Below are 21,883 nucleotides of genomic sequence, written 5' to 3'. Positions count from 1 at the left end.
AACCAAGTAACTTGCCCCGACCGGGAATCGAACCCGGGCCATCTAGTTTCGCGGCCAGACGCGCTGACCAAAACACAGTTATGATTGCTATACAAATAACTCACTTATTATAAGAAAATGTTCACAAAAGTATCTTCAAAACATTTTAAATTACTGATAATTCTGGTACTAACAGTAATATTTGCTCTCCGCTAAGTGGGAGTATAATATATATTTTTTGTCGCTTGACTGAACTTGGAAAAATATAGTTTTAGAGGGAAAATATTAACTTGCCCACACTCACTGAACTGGCAAGGTTCCGTGAGAGACACTATATAGCGGCATACGTGTCTGAATGAGTTTCTGTTATGCTACTATAAATATTATATTTATCGTCACGTGTTTATTTCCATGTTCCAAGCATTAGTTCAGTAATGTAAAGTTACGAGATTCCAAGATGAGCTCTGTATAACCTGAAGCGAGTTCCAGTGTGATCTAGGCCTATTTTTTTTTTGTATGCTTTATTAAAATAAATAGAGGACGTGTAGCTCAGTTGGTAAAACTGGCTACGGACTATGAGGTGCATATGATGGGCACTTTTTATCGTCGCCATATTTCCAGAACGAATTCGGGTCCACTCAGCCTCCTGTCAAATTGAGTACTGGGTCTTTTCCGGAGTAAAAACGGTTGGAGCGTGGTGCTGACTATACCACTTCATTCTAGTGCCGGGATCATGAAAGCATGCAGGTCTACCTTTCATGCCTTCCATGCGCCTTCATGACGTGTGAAGGTGACGCCTTTTTCTTTTATCATAATAAATATCTGTATATTTAATGAACTAAAAATTAAAATGTTTGCCCATTTGAGATGATACTAGGCCTGCGTGGAATGTACTCTGTAACATGTAATGGATATGTATGTGATGAGTTAATTGATTTTGCATTCTATTAGGCCTATTATAAAATATGAATAGACCCTAGTAGTAGAAGAGAAATATTTTAAAAAAAGATTCACTGTATTTATACATATATAATAATATATATAGGCCTATACAGTGCGTTTCAAAAGTCACGCATATTTTTCTGCTACAGCTAAATGGAATTTTTTTTTTTTTTTTCGAAAAACGCTCGGACACGTTAAACAGTATATTGTGGCAACCGTGCTGGAAGGTTCTCGTTGCCTCGGGAGTTGAGCGCGCGTCCGGCAGAAGGGAGGGCACGCGGGAAGGAAGGAGGCGCGGAAGACGAGGCTCGAGGTCCACGGGGCGCTGGGCGTGGCGCGGAGAGGAGAGGGAAAACTACGAGACGCTGGGCGCGGCAGAGAGAGGAAAGGAAACCGACTGCGACGGACGTAAGGGAAAACGTCTGGAAACAGATTGTTCCCGAACCGATTGTTGTAGAAGCTACGCGAAGTAAGTGTAATCTAACAAATAAAAGCGAGCAGCCTTCGAGTCTGTCAAGCTAGTTTAGAACAGCCACTCGGTTTGTGAAGTAGCAGTGAGCGAGCAAGGAAGCCAGCCTTCGAGACCGGGGTTCGATGTGAGGAGGACCGCAACTGTGGAGCGACCAGGCGAGTGCGGCGTATCCGGAAGTCTTGGGTTCGAAGTGCAGTGAACTGTATTTGAAAGTCTTCGGTTCGAAGCGCAGTAAATTGTATCTGGAAGGCCTAGGTTCGATATAGGCTACCGTGAACTTGAGTGAGTGAGCTAGAAGAACTAGCCAAGGTGAACGAACTGTGAACTGAGAACTGACAGTTTTGTTTTGTAAATAGTGTTTTGTGAACATTAGTTGAAATTAGGAGTACATTGTTGTTCTTCTCAATAATAAACGTGGATAGTCATTGTCGTCTTTGAAAGTGCAATGACGACTACTGTGTTGCAGTGTTGAGTGAAATACCCATTGTTGACGGGTGTGTTATTAAACTCAGAAATCGAAAGCCATTACCATTGTGAATGAAAGTAACATTGTTATTGTTTAATAAAAGTTACAATATTTTAAAAGACACTTTTTCACACAAACAAACCATTCTTGATATCATTGTTGTGACGTCATCGGAAACATTTTTAAATGAAATCCTGTAATTTTTTGTATCGCATCTGAAAGATTTTATTATTCTCCATCAATTATTATTATTATATTATTATTATTATTATTAATATCACATGATTAATATGTTGTACCACCTTTTATATTATCTAAGTTTCAAGTACTTTTTTTATTTTACAGAGTAAGGGCCCGAATGCTTGCATCTCAGCCTCAGGCTTATTGTGTTTGCTACTCGTGTTCTGTGAACATACGAATACAGCACGCTGCACCGTGAACTGAAACTAGGCTATGGTAATAAAATATGAATAAATGATGGCGAAATGAGTCCGAGGTCCAACGTCAAAAGTTACCCACCAATTCTGCTTCAATTGGTTGAGGGAAAACCTCGAGTAAAAAAAATTCCAAATAGAATTTGAACCCGGGCCCGCTCGTTTCCCGGTCAGCCGTGCTAACCGTTACTCCATAGCGGTCGATAAATTTCAAGTATTAGTTCAGCTTATTATCAACCTTAAATTACTATATTAGTCCATTCTTACTCATTTCTCTCAACGCAACGTGTTATGAGTTATTATAAACAAATATTTTAGATTTAGGCCTATTTAGCCAAAATTAGAATGCTGATATTTAGTTCATAATAACACTCTACATCAGTAGTGTCAGAGTTGTAAGCTCCGAAACCGGTTGTGATGCTAGAGACGTCCAGTCGGAGCGTGATCTTGCTTATGTCTGTGGAAGAACCGGAGCACGCAACGAGTTATAGTGGAGCGCTCCGCTCCGTTTAGGCTCTGTCTGACAACGCTGCTCTACATCATCTATTGAATTTGGATATCTTCCTCAAACTAACCATGTAAGTTTCTACACACGTAACACGCCATACGAAATTGAATTTATTCTACAATACCTTTAATATCTCTTCATTTAAAATTAAGCTGTCAACCTAAAAATATATCTACTTAAATTAACCTAATAATATATCCATTCAATTTAGAATTTCTCTTAATATGATTTCAGTCACAATATTATGATCTAATTATCTTTAATAAACACGTATTTTGACAATAAATTTCGATTCTATTTAGTTTAATTACTTAACTTTATCACTTCTATCCTAGATTGAAGATTATCGTCGGTCATAGTGTACGCTCAAGTTCATGTCGTCATTTAACATCAAAAGACCACCTAATACAGAAACATTTCATCTGTTGTAAATATCAATAACAATTTTGATGCATTAAGATTTCAAGGTACAATCTCAACACATACATTATGGCGTATAGGCTATACATCTTTCGGACACAGAAAAGGCGTATAATAACTGGGTAATAAGAATATGGGTGCAAGCAAATTAGATAAATATAGATTAATGATTGTAAGCATCTTTTGACATAGTATTTTACATGAATTTTTTCAGTTTTAGATTTTTATATAGTGAAGACTTGCAATTATATATATATATATATATATATATATATATATATATATATATATATATATATATATTGTAATTACACGTTTGTGTTTTTAACCAATTGACAATAAGGATACATTTACATGAGAAAAGAAATATTGATGTCCCCAAACCATGTTGATTTTAATATGTTTTATGTTTATTAATGTATATTGTATTTTTGATCATAGAGGCACATGTATTTATTTAGGGATGATATTGCAGCATAAAAAGTTGTATCTGATGATGTCGGCATAACCGACGAAAACGTTAATACAGTATTAAATTATATAATATAAGGACTTGTACCTTACACATATATAAAGTAAAGTAATTGACTGAAAATAAATCTTTGTATTGTCTATTATTCAAGTTATAAGCGTTACTCCATCCTGTCACCAAGTTCTAAAGCGCTAGTCCCATTATACTAAGTTAGGAGGGTTACTGAGACACTCTGTATAACTTGATCCGGGTCTCAATGAGATCTGTTGCATTAGTATGAGCTATTATATTAATTATCCCCATCCTGCATGTATTTCTGTGAAAGCATGCAAAGCCCCTGCATTAGTAGAGGCTTTCCAAGTAGTTTTACGCTAAAGTGACCACTGTCAAAAGCATTTTCTGGTATGTAACAGCATCATCATCACCTGGAGGATTACTGCCATTATGTGTGGTACATCACCTGTTTTGTACGCACCGCTGAATCTAGTGTCACACGTGTACAAACAAATTAGTATACCGGTAAAGCTCTCTCCTCTTCAGGGCAATACGGCTGATATGGTTAGGCAACCTGCATCACAACAGGGTGGCATAAGATAGGGAGGAACCAAAGTTGCAAAATATTACACAACAGAGTTTATTGTAATTGTATTGTTGATTTAATTTGGCCTATCTCTTTCCATTTTATTAGAAGTTCGGTTAGCTTTGCAAATTCTTCCACGGTTTTCCTCACACAAGACTCTGATTCGTTGGCTCATATTCTGTAAGTCCAAGTTGAACATTGCTAAGGGCGGCCCTTCACAGGATTTAAGGGGTTAGGTACAGCTTACAGCAGTAAATTTTTTTGGAAATATTCAACATTTTTTTCCTTCATTATTTTATCTTGTACAGTAGTAGCAAAAAAACCTGACCTTCCCTTGCAGCTGATTTCAGAGCCTTGTTCACTCCACAGCACGATAGACTGGTAACTAAGACTTTCGTGGTTCGAATCCTGCCTGGGAAGGAAACTTTTTTTTGTTCCTTATTCAAATTTATTCCCAATACTTTTCGATTGCAGTGACTTTTTACTACTTAATTAACTTATTATTCCCAGAACATGAATTTTAGCAGCAATCGAAAAGTATTGGGAATAAATTTGAATAAGAAACAAAAAAAGTTTCCTTCCCAGGCAGGATTCGAACCACGAAAGTCATAGTTACCAGTCTATCGTGCTCTGGAGTGAACAAGGCTCTGAAATCAGCTACAAGGGTCGGTCCGGTTTTTTGCCACTACTGTACAATAATAAAAATTGGTATGTGTAAAACACTGTCCTTCTGCTATATGAAAAATATATTTTTACGATTAAAAAAAATTGTTTATGTTTTTTTTCCTTCAGAATTCAAAATGTGCAGTTCACTGTGCAGTGATGAAGCGTTTCCCTCATAACTCATAAACTTGTCAACTTTTCATGTTCTCTCTCTTTTATTTTATTGCTGAAACTCGTGTTTACAATATCATGCTCTTTCAACTACATTCCTTAATAAATAATATATATTTTTATTTTGTGTTAGAAGAAAATACTGATATTTGACCATATTTTTAATGAATTTATTCTTTATCAGACAATCTATCAAAGGCAGAGAAGTGATCTTGCATCATATTGTAGATATGACATGCATTAATACACACAAGAAATTTCATCACAGAATGTTGAATAGTTTTTGAGTTATATGAGAAACGCTTCATCACTGCACACTGAACTGAAATTTGAAAAAAAAAAAAAAAAAAAAAAAGTAAACAATTTTTAATCGTAAAAATATTTGTTTCATATAGCAGAAGGACAGTGTTTTACACATAATAATTTTCATTATTGTACAAGATACAGTAATGGAGGAAAAAAATGTTGAATACTTCCAAAATTTTACTGCCGTAAACTGTACCTAACCCCTTAAGCGAGAAAGAAATAAATTGGGTATATAGGTTTCCCTTTATTTATTTCTCAAAATTTCTCATATATCACAATTGAGCCACCGGCGTGGCTCAGTCGCTTAAGGCGCTTGCCTGCCAGTCTGAAGTTGCGCTCGGGCGCAGGTTCGACCCCCAATTGGCTGATTACCTGGTTGGGTTTTTTTCCGAGGTTTTCCACAACCGTAAGGTGAATGCCAGGTAATCTATGGCGAATCCTCGGCCTCATCTCGACAAATACCATCTCACTATCACCAATCTCATCGACGCTAAATAACCTAGTAGTTGATACAGCGTCGTTAAATAACCAACTAAAAATCACCGCAATTGTAATATCATTTTACTGGGCTAGTAAAAAGGATCTTTAGTTGTAAAATTTAACGATATTTTAAAACACAGTTCCTTAAAATGATGGTGCACAGCATATTTTCTGTGTTTCAACATTTTGAACAAAAGCTACGAAAAGCTTTTCTACCCTTCTCAACCTTCCACAATTTTTCACTCCACTCCCTGCCTCCCAGAATCAATTGGATAGGATTCTTAGTGGTCTCATGAGAGCCTTTCCGGCCGAGTAGAGAGGAGAAAAATCAATTCCAAGAATCGAATCCGTCGGTAATTAAAGTTGCTCTAATAATTTCTGACGATCAGTGTCTCTGAAAGAGCATTTCACTAGAATGTGACCGGATGGAGAAGAAAAACAAATTTCCTGTCAACCACTTCCTGTATTGCAGAGAAGTTTTAAATTAAAAAATAATGTTAAACATCCGGTGACTTTCTACTTGTCCTGGTGGATATGAAAATTAGTTCCACAAATGTCTTGTGCTTAATTTTCTGTAACAAGCTAAACACGGTTCCAGCATACTACGTTTTCGTCTTCTAGGAGAAAACGATGTAAAGGGACCACCAGCATGGTGTACAGTAGGTGTAACGAGCTGTACTCTCGCTTTGAAACTGTGCTCGTTTGTGGGATCGAAACCCGTTGGTGAATACAAGCTACCGATGTATACAGGAGAGAGAGCAAGGTGCAGGATGCAAAGTAGAGAAGATAATGATGTGGTTAACACCACGATCTAGCCGCCCGTTATACCTAAGAATGGTGGAATCTCAATTTATTATAAGAATCTGAATAAATTCCTGAACATAGCTGGAAGTATTATGTCAAAGTTTAACAAGATCGTTAAAATGATGAGTGCAAGTCTGGCTTTCAGATATAGGTCTCTGTGAAGCAAACTTAAAAAATTTCAAGAGAAAAATTGTTCCGGGGCCGGGTATCGATCCCGGGACATGTTGGCTTAGCGCACCAACGCTCTACCGATTGAGCTACCTAGGAACTACACCCGACACTGTCTCAATTTTTTCCTTTATATCCACACACCTCAAATGAGCTGACAAGACGCCAGAAACCAAATTTTGAGTACACACAAATTTTGCGTAATTTTAATTGTGGTTAACTGTTAACGTGTCTACAGTAAAATCTGGTTTTCAGGTATAGCTAGCTTCCTGTGAAGCAAACTTGAATAATTGCAAGGGAAAAATTGTTCCGGGGCCTGGTATCGATCCCGGGACGTTTTGGCTTAGCGCACCAATGCTCTACCGACTGAGCTATCCAGAATATAAATATATCAACTTTTTTATCTGCCCCCATGAGAATGTTTGCTTGTAAGAAGAAACTGTCTACTGAAGGTTGCACTGGAAGAAGATATCAGATGATAACATTAAGGGAAATGGATCGTATTCGGTGACTAAGACAAAGGCGGAAAATAGGGAAGATTGTAGAATGCTGGATTTGCAGTCAAAGATCTGCCCTTGGACAGAAAATGAATGAATGAATGAATGAATGAATGAATGAATGAATGAATGAATGAATGAATGAATGAATGAATGAATGAATGAATGAATAGATATAATATTAGGGCCTAATATTACTTCGAATTTTTAGTTCCTGTTTATATGCTTATTTTGGATGTTTTAGTGGCTACAATGCTCTATTTGTAACGTTTTAAGTGCCTTTATGTTCGAGACCATTATTATTATTATTATTATTATTATTATTATTATTATTATTATTATTATTATTATATATTTAATTAATCTTATGGGAACGTGTAGCCATTCCGTTACAAAAAAATTATCTTCGGGGTGTTTGTAATTGAGATAAACGTTGGCGGGGATTGTTATCTCATTTGGACTTCGTAAGAAGTAATTAGACAACCAGCGCAACATTGTAGCTCCGTCGCTCTTAAAACTGCGGGAGGCCAGGTTATTGACTCTCCTTTCCAGGAAATTCGTTTTAATACTAAACCCCCTATCCGCATAGGAAACAAACGGTGTCATAAATTCACCCGCAAGGCTCCTAGCACAATGAATCTATTCTCCTCTGTGTGGCTTCCTTTCTGGCTTTCGTATTTTAAATGCCTCTTGTTTCCCGGCGCGTTTGTAAGATATTTGGCTTCATTACCAACTTCGAGGTTGTCAAAATTTGTGCTCTGGTGTGTGTGAAATTATATCCCGGGAGCATATTATAATGCTGTGAAACGTAAAGTTTTCACACAAATTAGGAATACATATTCTACAGCCATAAATTTATCGTAAATTGTTTGCTACAATACTTATCGAGGATACGAGTTTGACTTTCAATAGGCAATACGAATTGAGGGATCCCGATCTGAAGCCAGTAAGGGATGAGGAATAGAGTTTTTGACCTTCAAATAACTTCCAGATATTTATTTATTTAATAATTTATTTATTTATTTAATAATTTATTTATTTATTTAATAATTTATTTATTTATTTAATAATTTATTTATTTATTTAATAATTTATTTAATTATTTATTTATTTATTATTTATTCATTCATTTATTCATTCATTTATTTATTTATTCATTTATTCATTCATTCATTTATTTATTCATTTATTCATTCATTGATTCATTCATTCACTGATTCATTGATTGATTGATTCATTCATTTATTTACTTCTTTACTATTTATTCATTTATTTATTCATTCATTTATTCATTTATTCATTTATTTATTTATTCATTTATTTATTTATTCATTTATACATTGATTGATTGATTTATTGATTCATTCATTCATTCACTCTTGATTCATTCATTGATTGATTCATTCATTGATTCAGTCATTCATTGATTCAGTCATTCATTGATTCAGTCATTGATTGATTGACTCATTCATTCATTGATTTAATTATTTATTTATTTATTTATTTATTTATTTATCTATTTATTTATTTAACGTTTAGTCAACTGTCCGAAGACAGATTGTAGTTGAGAAAATTCCGACCAGATAAACTGAAGTCAGATCATATATAATTGGCAATAGAGCGAAGTACATTGTCGATTCCAACAACTTGAAAGAGATCTACCTGGAGAGGAAAAGAAACAACCTACATCTGCCGAAGAGATTGAGAGTAAATCTATATTATCTGCATCGACTTGATACTCATGGTGATATCACAGTCTAGTATACATAGTCACGAAGCTCAATACGTAGTAAATGTACATCTATAGACAGTTGCTAACCACTAGGATCGCTAATATCGCCTCATTACAGACAATGCGAAATAGTACCGGCACAGTCTATTGTTCCTAGCACCATCACAACTCAAGCTTCGTGACTGTATATGCTAGACTAGTGGCCGGCAGATGCTGCAGTTATGACGTAAGAGCCAGTCAGGCCTCAAGAGCTTGGAAGAGCGAGCAGTTGAGTCGTATTACTGTTATCACGCACCAGCGCAGTGGCGTCAGTGCAGCAATGATACGACAGTTCTTGGAGATAAATTGATGGAATCACATTCCTGTATTTTGCTAGGGAATAACTACTCTGCGGTCATGATGGCAACATTCTTGGCAAATTCCCCGTCATTAAAAGAACGCATGTTCTTTGCAATGGCTAGTGAAATCCTATATCTTAAGCCTTAAGCCTTACCATTGATTCACTGACAGTGTGTTCCCTAGCTTCACTTAACAATTTATCTTTCAATTGCTGCACTAGTACTTGTCGATATTCTCCCCCATATTTGTCATAATCATTTGTGTGGTATAGAGAATAATGGCATTGTACGAGTATATTGAATTTCTTTACATGCTGAAACAGCTTGCCACAAATCAAACATTTCGCCATTCCTCCATACTCCATAACACAGTTTGATCTCGACAAAGCATTTAACTTGGGTAAGGTAGTAACACAAAGTGATGGTGTGTTTCAAAAGTTGAAATATACTTTGCATACTACTCACCAAGTTAGGGCCTATATAGTTCAATCTGTATATCGTGTAGGAAAATGTCTGTTAAAAACCCTTGAACTTTTTTCAAGTTTCCGAGTAGACAAAGTGTTGTAGTACTGCTTAAATTATTTATTTCTATATTTGTATATTTATAGCAGTTTCGGAGCCTCATTTATATAATGCGAACGCTTCTGCAGCTGGCTGTATTATGAATTTCATATTATTATAAGTATATTAAATTTGATTACAAACCAAAATATTTTGTTACATTGAATTAGCACGGTTGTACAGTTTTGTTTTCGTACAAATGTATTGTAATTGTGCTGTTCCCATACTACCTCAGACGAATGGATCGCGCTCTGTCACTGCATAGGCGCCGTACCACCACTGTTCAGTCGAACCTTATCTCCTCGCTGTGCTCAGTATGCAGAGATTGCAGAGCAAAGAGCGTGGCGGCTCCGTGGTATGACGTCACAGAGCACGGAACATGCCGGTCACTGTATTAGACTGTCGTAATATCCAGTTAGCTATAGTGCATCAGAGGCTGAAAAGCGCGCGGGCAATCAAGAAGTCCTAAATTAACAGTCAAAAAGGAAAAGGTGCTCGGGACGTCCAAGAAATAAATTAAAGTGTAATTCTTGTTAAATGATGTTGGGTGATGATAATGATGACGAAATTTATCTCCTTGATTTTGTCCATCATCCACTCTCGAAAGACTTTCATTTACTTTCTCCTTTATGAGGTAATGAGAAAATATTTTGATGTTTTAAACAATCGATTTCAAAATACAGAAATAATAAATTATTTTTGGCATCTAGACAGGGCCGTTTTGATACCCAAACAAGCTCGTTATAAATATTTGTCGACTTGTGAGGAATTTCCTTTTAATTTAGCTAGCCTTGATGCATGTTTAGCTTCCATTTTTATCGGATTTGGTATTGAAACGTTTACCAAGAATTTTGAGCAGCTGGATATATCCACAACATTCCAGTGGGATCAATCAATAATAAAGTACTGCGGAATGTGGTTGGATATTCTGTATGCACGTTGGTTTGTGGGGAAATAACTTGGAATGCAGGAAAAGTATGCTTAGCTTTGTAGTAACAACAATGTTAATCATGCGTTTGTATTAACAAACACAGCAGTCACGCACATAAACACAGGATCTCCGGGAAATTAATACTGGAGTTTCGATCGTTATTCGTAAATAGCACAAACAAGAATATCTGTATGAAATTTTTTTAAATGAAAATCTCGAACAATTTTGTTGTCTTTTCAGTAAATTTCGATACCCTATTAACGGCTCGGCACACATCGTCATCTAATTCAAGTTCCGTTCATAGTAAATAAAAAATATCTTGCTTAATTCGTGCAGTTGCTTCAATAATTCTGTCTCTGAGATCACATAAATATCTGATTTTTTCACATGCCCCCAAGAAAAAGGTCAACGAGATAACGAGGGCATCTCAAGAGCCATAGAATTGGACCTTTCGTTCGATCTGCAAGTCTATCGTATAGAAGCTCACGTACAGCATGCGTATAGTGAGATAATGCTCCGTCGTGCTGGTAAGTAAAACCTCGTTAATCCGGACCCCGATAAGCCGGACTTCGCTTAATCCGGACTGACAAAAAACTATGAGTTTGGAAAAATTAAAACACCTTGTTTTAAGACTTACTTTTATACATTAGAACTACGGAGTTACAATAATTACAATATTGCACCTATAGTATTAAAATGAAGAAAATCCATCAAGTTTGTATTAAAGTAATTAATCTATACTTACAAACAAATATTTGGCCCGTTACACACTTGAAGAGATTTCGCTAGTGAGAAATATGTTGCGAGAAAATTCAAAGATTGAAAACATGGATTCAAATGGACGTCCACACACTGGAAGAGATTCTCGTTCGAGGCGAAAACCTCGAGCGAGAGTCTCGCTGAAATCGGTAGCTCAGCGAATTTTCTTGACATATTTATCAAAGATGTTTGACAATTATACTCTTTATGACGATTGAATCTAGAAAAAGATGAAGTAATATCACAGGTGGCGGTGAATTGTATTCTTTTATTGACAATGAGGAAAGCTGGTTGATAATTGTATTGCAGTCAGAAACTTATCGAACTTGTACTATGTCACCCATAGGCCTATTTATATGATACACGGGATGAAAACTATAAAAACACGAAACTTAAAGAAGAAATATGGAGACAAATATCAGATGATCTGACACTAAATAGGGCTATATGTTATTTTGACGAGATTTAATAGTAGGTCTATTAATTATAACAATTGAAATAATATATCTACGTATATGTCTTCGGTCCGGGGTTTGATCCCAGGTGGTGACAGGATTTTTTCTCGTTGCTAAACTTTCAGAACGGCCCCGAGGTTCACTCAGCCTCCTATAAAATGTAGTACCGGGTCTGTCCCGGGGGTAGAAGGCGGTCAGAGCGTGGTGCCGACCACACCACCTCATTCTAGTGCCGAGGTCATGGAAAGCATGGGTCTCTACCTCTATACCCCCTAAGTGCCTTGATGACATGTTACGGGAATACCGTTACCTTTTTACGTATATGTCTTAACAATTTACATAAATTTAATCAGAACATAGCAAAGAATCCTCCATCATATCATGAATGGCAAAAAAACTGAGGTCTATTTAACCTGAAATATCGACTAAACGTATCATCATCCAAATCGAAATCAGTGACCGAAACTCGCCCTTATCTTCATGAGATACAATGTGATTTTCAGATATTTCTGGCTTTAATTTTAGACCTACTTTTTCTTTTCATTAACAAAATATGTTCATATAACTCCATTTCCTCATCATCTGAAGATTCCGATTCAACATAGTAGCGTTCGTACATAATTTGTAAAGTACGACAATATACTTACAAGTTATTTTAAGTACGACAATATAAGTAAATACATAACCTGTAATTTTTCCCCCAACGAGTGATACTATAATCAGAAAAATACTCTCTGCATGAAGGCAGTGTATAGATGATCATAGCGCGGTGTGATCTGTGATAGCGAGAACTCGCTAAGTGTGTGAAGGAAGGCTCTTCGCCTCTTTCTCGCAACACATTTCTCGCTAGCGAGATCTCTTCAAGTGTGTAACGGGCCTTACTATCGATTACACATTTTACTGCACTGTAGAGTGTAGTTAGGCCTATGCCCTTTAAATTCACCATAATAAAAGTGTTTTGTTGCTATAAACGGAGTTTTAATGCAATTTCTTCTGTTCTTTTAGGTTATTTCAGTTAATCCGGACTTTCGTTAAACCGGTCAACTTATCTCCCAATTAGTCCGGACAACTAAACACAACTTCTTTCTCGAACTCCGTGATCTTAGTACCAGAATTTTGTCGCTCAAGGAAGCTCTTTAACACCATAACATTCATTGTTACCACAATGTACAAATTATTTTTGTTTACAGTTTTACCAGTTCCATTCGCATAATATTGTACTGCCATCTTTTTGACGAGCACAGTCATCAAATAAAACCCAATTATTCATTCTCGGAGACCATTACGATATATACAAACGTTGATGAATAAACGTTTTCAGAGTGTGGAACCAGGAGTGTGGAAGTTTCGAAGATTCTTCAAAATATGGAACTATTTAGTATCTTTTAACTCTGGAAATATATTCTACATGATATGAAATTAATATTTCAGAAACGTTGAAAAGTTCTTCAAAATGTACGATCAGTAAGTATTTCTAAATCGTTCAATTTTCCTTCACAATTTTCTGCAATATGGGAGAAATCTTCGTAATGTGGAAGCGCTAAGTATTTCCGAAACGCTGGAATAGGTATAGGCCTATATAATATTTTTTAAACTTCTTCAGAATGTGAAACCAATAAGTATTTGTTAAACGAAGGAAAGTTCTTGAGTATATGAAATCAGTGATTATTTCAAGAACTTCTTCAGAATGTAGGAGCAGTAAATGTTTTTCAAACGTTGAAAAGGGCTACAAAATGCAACACAGGTAAGTATTTCTGAAACAATGGAAACGATTTCACAATATGGAACAATTAAGTTAAGGCACTGAAAGATTTCTTCAGAATTTGAGACAGTAAACATTTCTAAAACGTTGAAAAATTTATCTAGAATGTGAAACTAGTATTTTTGAAGATTTGAACGTATTTCTGAAAAGTTGGAAAACTGTTCAGAATATAGAATAGATAACCACTTTCAAGTACGATGTCTGAAAACTTGGAAAACTCTTTAGAAAGTAAGTAGCCTACGTCAGATAACATGAAAACTTTAAGCTATGTTATTTTCATAACATAAAACCAGTAAGTCTTAAACGTTGAAAAACTCTTGAGAAGGTGGAAGAGAAACTCCCCATAAATTCATACATTCATCAAGCTATGATATTCTTCAAAACGTAGAACCGTATGTTCGAAACGTTGTACAAACTCGTTAGAAGGTGAAACAGGTAAGTTGAAAACTTTAAAGCTATGCTATCAGTAAAAAATAATGCTACAGAATGTGGAACCAGCCTTTCTGAAACGCTAGGATAATTCTTCAGACAATGATATTCAAAGGTAGGCCTACGGTAGTTCCGAAACATTGATATTTTCTTCAAATGTTAGAACAATTAAGTAGTTCTTATTCGGAAGTATAGAAGTTGAAACCAAAAAGCACTTCCGAAGTTTCGAAAATTCTACAGGGATAAATACTGTAGTAGTTCCGAAATATTGGAGACTTCTTCAGATCAAATCGTAACTAGTTACTCGTATTAAAGAACGAAAACTATTTTCATAACATGCAATAAGATAGATTTACGAAACGCTGGAATGTTTTTGCAAGTTGAAACGAAGACGCGATTCAGAAACAGCGAATACTTTTCACCACTTGGAATATGAACCAAAAACTAACAATCACCTTACAATTCTCAAATGTCTTTCTTTGCTATTACTTGATATTTATAGAAAAAGCATGTTTAACTTACACTGTACAATTTTTTTTACGCAGGGGTTAAACACATTCTTTCCCCAGTTTAGTTTACTGAAGTAACAACTCTCGGCTGTTACAGGGCTGAACGCAATCGTCTCAAATTTCTCTAGACGACACCGTTCTAAAATCTTGAACAAATATTAGAACTGTGCGACTCCGTGAGGAAATGTTTGAAGAGGATGGACGATCTGGCGCGGAGGAAGACAAGATGTATTTACTGTTCCCATGACAAAACCAAACACGGGCCAGTAGTAGACCAGAAAACTTTAAATAACGTTTATATTTACTGCAAAAGCGATCAAACACGCAGTTGCACAAGTTACATTTCTTTACATTCTTATTATGCGGATCGGCTAAAAAAACTAATTGTGATTATGCAGCATCGATTTAGATGTCTTCACCTCAGTCCATTTTTCAGCATTCCACAAAAGAGATAAAATTTTCTGGGATTCCGGCCGTCTTTGTGCTGGCTTTTGGCCTGGAATTACTGTACAATATTCGGCCTATTTTTACTCAACATTCCCTAGTCAATGGAACTTGAAGAAATGAATACGAAATATATATAGTGGGCATTTGACTTCCGTCATTCACCCAAGTTCTTTCAGCCGCTGTGGAAGTTGTCTTCTGTGCACCAAGGAAAGCGAATTATATTGAAATGCATGATGACTCGTGGAGCAATGGTGAAATGCCAGTAGGCGGGACGTGAGTAACTCTTAAAAACCTACTACCGAATATCATCCTTGTCTACCACTAATTCCACTTAGATTCACCGGGAATCTAAGTCGAGTTACAAGCGTGAAAAATCAAATCTCCATCCTTTCGGCTGAAAGTGTGACAGAAATACAGCATAGCCTACTTACTTCCTGATGCCAAAATTGCCAAATTAGTCTTACTCCAGAGACCTGTGTATTAAATGAACTTAAATTGTTGGATTAAGATATGCCTTCACTTATCCTATAGGTATGTCTAGATTCTCCATAGTAGATACATTCTCCTTCTCTCAATATTTCAATTTAAAGTTCACATTCAAATTGTTTAATGATAAATTATGTACCTACCATTTTTTATATAATTTATTTCATACGAAAAATAACTTAGGCTACTTAAAAACATATAAGATGTCATAATTTTTACAATGACTCGAGATAACCTTTGCAGGTTTAGATGGATGGATGGTTGGATGAGAAGGTAGTTACAGATACAGATACACATAGGTCTATATAAATACTGATACATATAGTTACAGGTGTAGATACGTAGGTGGGTAGGTGATTAGAAGTTAGCAAGACAGGTAGTAGACACATACAGGCAGACAGGTAATATATAAACAGACGATACAAATGTAAATGGATAGATACGTAGGCAGGTAGATATACGTAGGCCTATAAATAGCTACGTATATATTGTAAAAGCAAATATATAAGATAAGTATACTTTACATGCGTTTAAATCTATTATTAAATTTATTCTACAAGTTCCTTAATGACATGAACAACAATAATTGTATATCATATAAAAAATCGGGGTAGGCTTTATCAGAGACAGCCATCTCGGGTTGGGATGTTGAATCTAAAGTATCCGCTGCTTATACTCCCGCTCCGAATTGCACTGCATATGCCTCGGCATTGTACATTTTCTCTTTTCACTCAACTCCACTTGCGAATTTTTCATATTTAACTTGTCAACTGCTAATTGTTGCTCGTTATGAATCGTTTGGCACCACTGCGAACGTTCAATCGCTTCGAATTCTCGCGTTGCAATGTCTCGGCTGCCGCGCGACCCGCCAATTCGTGTCTCAAATTCCCCCCTTCCGCGTATCGCTGGATGACGTCATCCGCTCCAACTCAAGGTCGCGTTAGATACATTGTTCCTTCGTCTGCCGATGACTGAATATGTTTTGTAGTTTAGAAATTATAAGCATGACAAAACTGGCCTCAAAATGTGTCGGTTGACTTTTGAGATGGCACCCTAGTACTGCATTAAACTTATAGATGTATTCGCGTCAAAAAATCCTGGGCTGTATCATCGACACATCGAATACGTCATCCAGTTTCGAGAATGAAACTACAGTTGTGTAGGTTTGAATTTTTATTTTCGTTTCGGTTTACAAATGGAGAGTATGGGTCTATGATAAGTTATTCATATTAATGAAGGGCATGCAATATAATTATTATATTAATAATTATTAATAATATAAAATTAGTCCCAGCCAGGTTTGGGACTTTACGCGTAAAAAAGGTTATTTACATTACAGTAAAATATGCTTAAATAATCCGTAATTAACGTAATAAATGTAAAATACGCAAAAAAACCTCCAAGAACTTTTATTTTTAGTCTTTTTTTTATTCAGCTTGTGATTAAAATATAGTGCCAAATTTACTGCCAACAAATCTAACACATAACTCCAGACTACCAATTAATGTTAAACAAATGGAGACCTCAAGAAGAGTTTTTATTTTATTGGGTTATTTTACGACGCTGTATCAACATCTAGGTTATTTAGCGTCTGAATGATATGAAGGTGATAATACCGGTGAAATGAGTCCGGGGTCCAACACCGAAAGTTACCCAGCATTTGCTCGTATTGGGTTGAAGGAAAACCCCGGAAAAAACCTCCACCAGATAACTTGCCCCTACCGGGATTCGAACCCGGGCCACCTGGTTTCGCGGCCAGACGCGCTGACCGTTACTCCACAGAAGATTTTGCAATTCATATCGAATGAAGTCAAAGGTTTCTACACAGAACTGAACACATGACCTACGACCAATAAAAATAGTAATGCCAGTGGAAGCGAAGATTGAAAAAATAAGTTTATTAATGTTCTGACATACAAAAAGTATATTCAGCCACGCTTCCCAACTCTTTGATGATTAGTCATTTACCATATTAAATTTGAAAAATTATTACATTTAATGAGTTATTATGTTCAATTCATAATATTCACCTTAAACTGTTATATTACAGAAAGCTCTTTATAACTAGAATCGTTTATTTTTAAAACCCCACAAGTGACAAAAACAAATCGGGAAATCAATAAAAAACTGTTTAGTTTAATTAGTTTTATTTTAATTGTCAAAATGTATTTAAGAAGTGATATTAGTTGCTAATGTTAGGTTTATTCACTATTAGTTGTGTTTTATAATATATAAGTCCCCCAAACAATAAATTAGTTAGGATGTTATGGGGTTTTTCCAACAAACAAACTGAAAGTAAGCAAAGCATTGCTATTTGTCTAAATATTAGAGTGAATGAATGAATGAAAGTATCAAAAAATGTTATAATCTATGTAAAAACTACAGTACAAAATCACTATATATATATATATATATATATATATATATATATATATATATATATATATTGCTGCAACATATTTTTCTTATCAGGACTTAAAAGGAATGAAGTAATTGTTGCTTAGATTGCCAAAACCAATAAATGTTACTGTCATTGCAAGTTATCTTGAACTTTACATCCCCTAAGTCTGTCTTTGGAACTGCTCGGTACGGCGTGTACTCATCAACGTAACGGCACGGCAAGGATGCCCCTCCCTCGGGTAACGTGACTCTTTTCAGAAAACGTTGGTTCTTTTACCTTACGGCTCTCTACTGTAAAAGAACTTGGTTCAATACAGACATCATCTTCTCTCGATACTCCGGTTTTGAGAGGAGAACATAGTTTCGTAGCAAGCTTTAATTAACCTGTAATGAGTAAGTATTTAAATATAATCGTGTGTACACTCCTCTCTCATCCGGGCTGGGGACCGGCAATGGAGGAGTTACTACAGCTACTTCTGTACATTATATAGGCCTGCATGACTTACACCTTCAGTTAATATGTACATACTCTTATAACAATGTTTTACAGGCTTATTATTTGAATTTACGTTAATTTACAATTATACACAATCCATATCCCTATCATTGCTGCCATCATCGCTTGTTCCAAAATTAATTATTTCGTCAATGGCATCATCCATTCGGAATTATCTTCTTAATCGTAGACTATGTACTACTTTCTGAACACGATAGAATTCTTCGATTGTATCCCGAATAACGTGTTCATCGAAGTCGTACACTTCAACTTTACACAAGTCCTAATTCTGGAATGAAATAATATGTTTAGTAGAACTATAAGAAAATAATAACTTACAATAGTAATTCATTATGTCGTTCACAGTACACACACTATTGTACATAACTATTATAGCAATAATTTCTAAACATTACATAACTATTCTTTCCCGAGTAGTATGAGGTTCATTCGGTTGTAATTCAATATTATTCTTAATTCTCTTCACGGAACTAATACTTTTGCCAGAGTATTTAGCCGCTCTCTCATATTCCTTAGCAAGAGGTTCCAGCAAGTATTTGTTTAATTTTTCCTCCTCGCAACGCTTAATTTTATTATATTTGCGATAATTTCTCTTTCTCGGCTATGGATAACAGCGTTACTTTTTCTCCGCGGTGGTGTGATTTCACCATAATTACTACCCTGTGGTTGCTGCTCCATGGTAACACTACTGGTACGCAGTGAAGGAAATAGCTCTATGTTTCTTGACAAGAGATTATGCTGCGGAGCATGCGCAAACAACTCAGTTGGCTCCACCCGCGTTACGCGCTTCCTTCCCTCTGCCCCTCTGTCCCCGCTCAGAAGGTTCAAGATAACTTGCATTAACTTTATTGCTCAGTGTATAAAACAGTTTTCTACATTACATATTTATATGTAAATTACACGTAAAATACCTACAGGTAATTTACTCGCCCAACCCTTGTCCCAGCTCATAACAAATTTTTCATAATTATTCACTCAAAGTGTAACGTACGTGTTTATCATCATTTTAATATTACAGAAGTCGTATCACAAATCAAACGACTGGTAACACAGGTCTGTAGCTGCTTCCCATGCCGAGATATTACTGAGAGAGGTCGCTAGGTATGGTTAATTTTATATGGTAGCGAGGGAAGTGGCATCATTGAGCGTGGTTACACAAGTTACATTGGCCTATGGACTACTAGTAACATTAACATTCAGTTATGGCTACTACTGTTGTCACATTAGGCCTAAGCATTTTAAATTCTGCCATCTTTGGTTTCATCAGGGTTCCCGGAACGGGTGCCCTAACTCTGTGCGGGGAAACAGGTATTCTGCGTCAAAATATTACTGAACAACACGAAAGGAGTAACGTTGCATCATGGCAGTACTTCTTATACCACTCTGCCCCAGAACCTTTCCAATTTATGCAGTTACCTTGACTGCAGATGTGAATGGCACAATAATACAGCCTCATATTAACATCTGCTTTATGAATGAATGTGCTACGGAGAATCCGATGTTTATTGATTGTTTTACTTATTTTTCAGTTCCCAGTAGCTTACATAACTTTAAATCGCACTTGTCACTGATGTGTGTGCTCACACGTGATGCTGCATAATGTCACAAAATGTGAAGCATTTCAATCTTAAAAAATTGTTATTCTACAAGCACAGGCGGGAAACTAAACGTCGATTTTGACGCCAGGTAAGAAACATTTTCACAACTAAGTGTCCCTTTAGATGAGGCCACTTTTAGTGGCGCGTCAGTAGCGCTGCTAACGGACGACGGTTAGGCCACCAATTCCCTATACAGTGATGATAGTGTACAGGCTTAATTAAAGAAATGTATCACTACAAAATAATACAGAATGACGGAAATAATAATAATAATAATAATAATAATAATAATAATAATAATAATAATAATAATAATAATAATAATAATAATAATAAGAGTATAAAGCTACAGTGCATCAGTTATTCATAGATTTCAAAAAGGCATATGACTCGGTTAAGAGAGAAGTTTTATATGATATTCTTATTGAATTTGGTATTCCCAAGAAACTAGTTCGATTATTTAAAATGTGTCTCAGTGAAACGTACAGCAGAGTTCTTATAGGTCAGTTTCTGTCGGATGCGTTTCCAATTCACTGCGGGCTAAAGCAAGGAGATGCACTATCACCTTTACTTTTTAACTTTGCTCTAGAGAATGCCATTAGGAAAGTCCAGGATAACAGAGAGGGTTTGGAATTGCACGGGTTACATCAGCTGCTTGTCTATGCGGATGACGTGAATATGTTAGGAGAAAATCCACAAACGATTAGGGAAAACACAGGAATTTTACTTGAAGCAAGTAAAGAGATAGGTTTGGAATTAAATCCCAAAAATACAAAGTATATGATTATGTCTCGTGACTGGAATATTGTACGAAATGGAAATATAAAAATTGGTGATTTATCCTTCGAAGAGGTGGAGAAATTCAGATATCTTGGAGCAACAATAACAAATATAAATGATACTCGGGAAGAAATATGGGAAATGCCTGTTATTATTCGGTTGAGAAGCTTTTATCATCTAATCTGCTGTCAAAAATGTGAAAGTTAGAATTTATAAAACAGTTATATTACTGGTTGTTCTTTATGATTGTGAAACTTGGACTCTCACTTTGAGAGAGGAACATAGGTTAAGGGTGTTGAGAATAAGGTGCTTAGGAAAATATTTGGGGCTAAGAGGGATGAAGTTACAGGAGAATGGAGAAAGTTACACAACGCAGAACTACACGTATTGTATTCTTCACCTGACATAATTAGGAACATTAAATCCTGACGTTTGAGATGAGCAGGGCATGTAGAACGTATGGGCGAATCCAGAAGTGCATATAAAGTGTTAGCTGGGAGGCCGGAGGGAAAAATACCTTTAGGGAGACGTAGATGGAAGGATAATATTAAAATGTATTTGAGGGAGATGGGATATGATGATAGAGACTAGATTAATCTTGCACAGGATAGGGACCGATGGCGGGCTTATGTGAGGGCGGCAATGAACCTGCGGGTTCCTTAAAAGCCATTTGTAAGTAAGTAAGTAATAATAATATAACCATAGACTACTAAATTGCTGGACTAGTGCGAATTACGGATATATTATTTATGTAGTAAAATCCCCTTTATTTCGCGTTAAATTAAAATAACGCATATAAAATAATGTACTAAATAAA

At 35.9% G+C, this 21,883-nt stretch overlaps 1 long non-coding RNA gene across 5 annotated transcripts in view; it reads left to right on the top strand.

The window, feature by feature from the left end:
• The first annotated feature begins 20,255 nt into the window (after window positions 1-20,255).
• The window catches only part of LOC138701702 (uncharacterized), a 170,611-nt gene continuing 168,983 nt past the window's right edge, over window positions 20,256-21,883 (top strand). For all 5 annotated transcript variants that reach the window (XR_011332674.1, XR_011332672.1, XR_011332671.1 and 2 more), the window contains exon 1: window positions 20,256-20,374. This is a non-coding gene — a long non-coding RNA (uncharacterized lncRNA). The remainder of the gene's footprint in view (window positions 20,375-21,883) is intronic.

This window comes from Periplaneta americana, chromosome 6 (genome assembly GCF_040183065.1).
Source record: "Periplaneta americana isolate PAMFEO1 chromosome 6, P.americana_PAMFEO1_priV1, whole genome shotgun sequence".
NCBI classification, from domain to species: domain Eukaryota; kingdom Metazoa; phylum Arthropoda; class Insecta; order Blattodea; family Blattidae; genus Periplaneta; species Periplaneta americana.
This window is presented reverse-complemented; position numbering and strand designations above follow the sequence as displayed.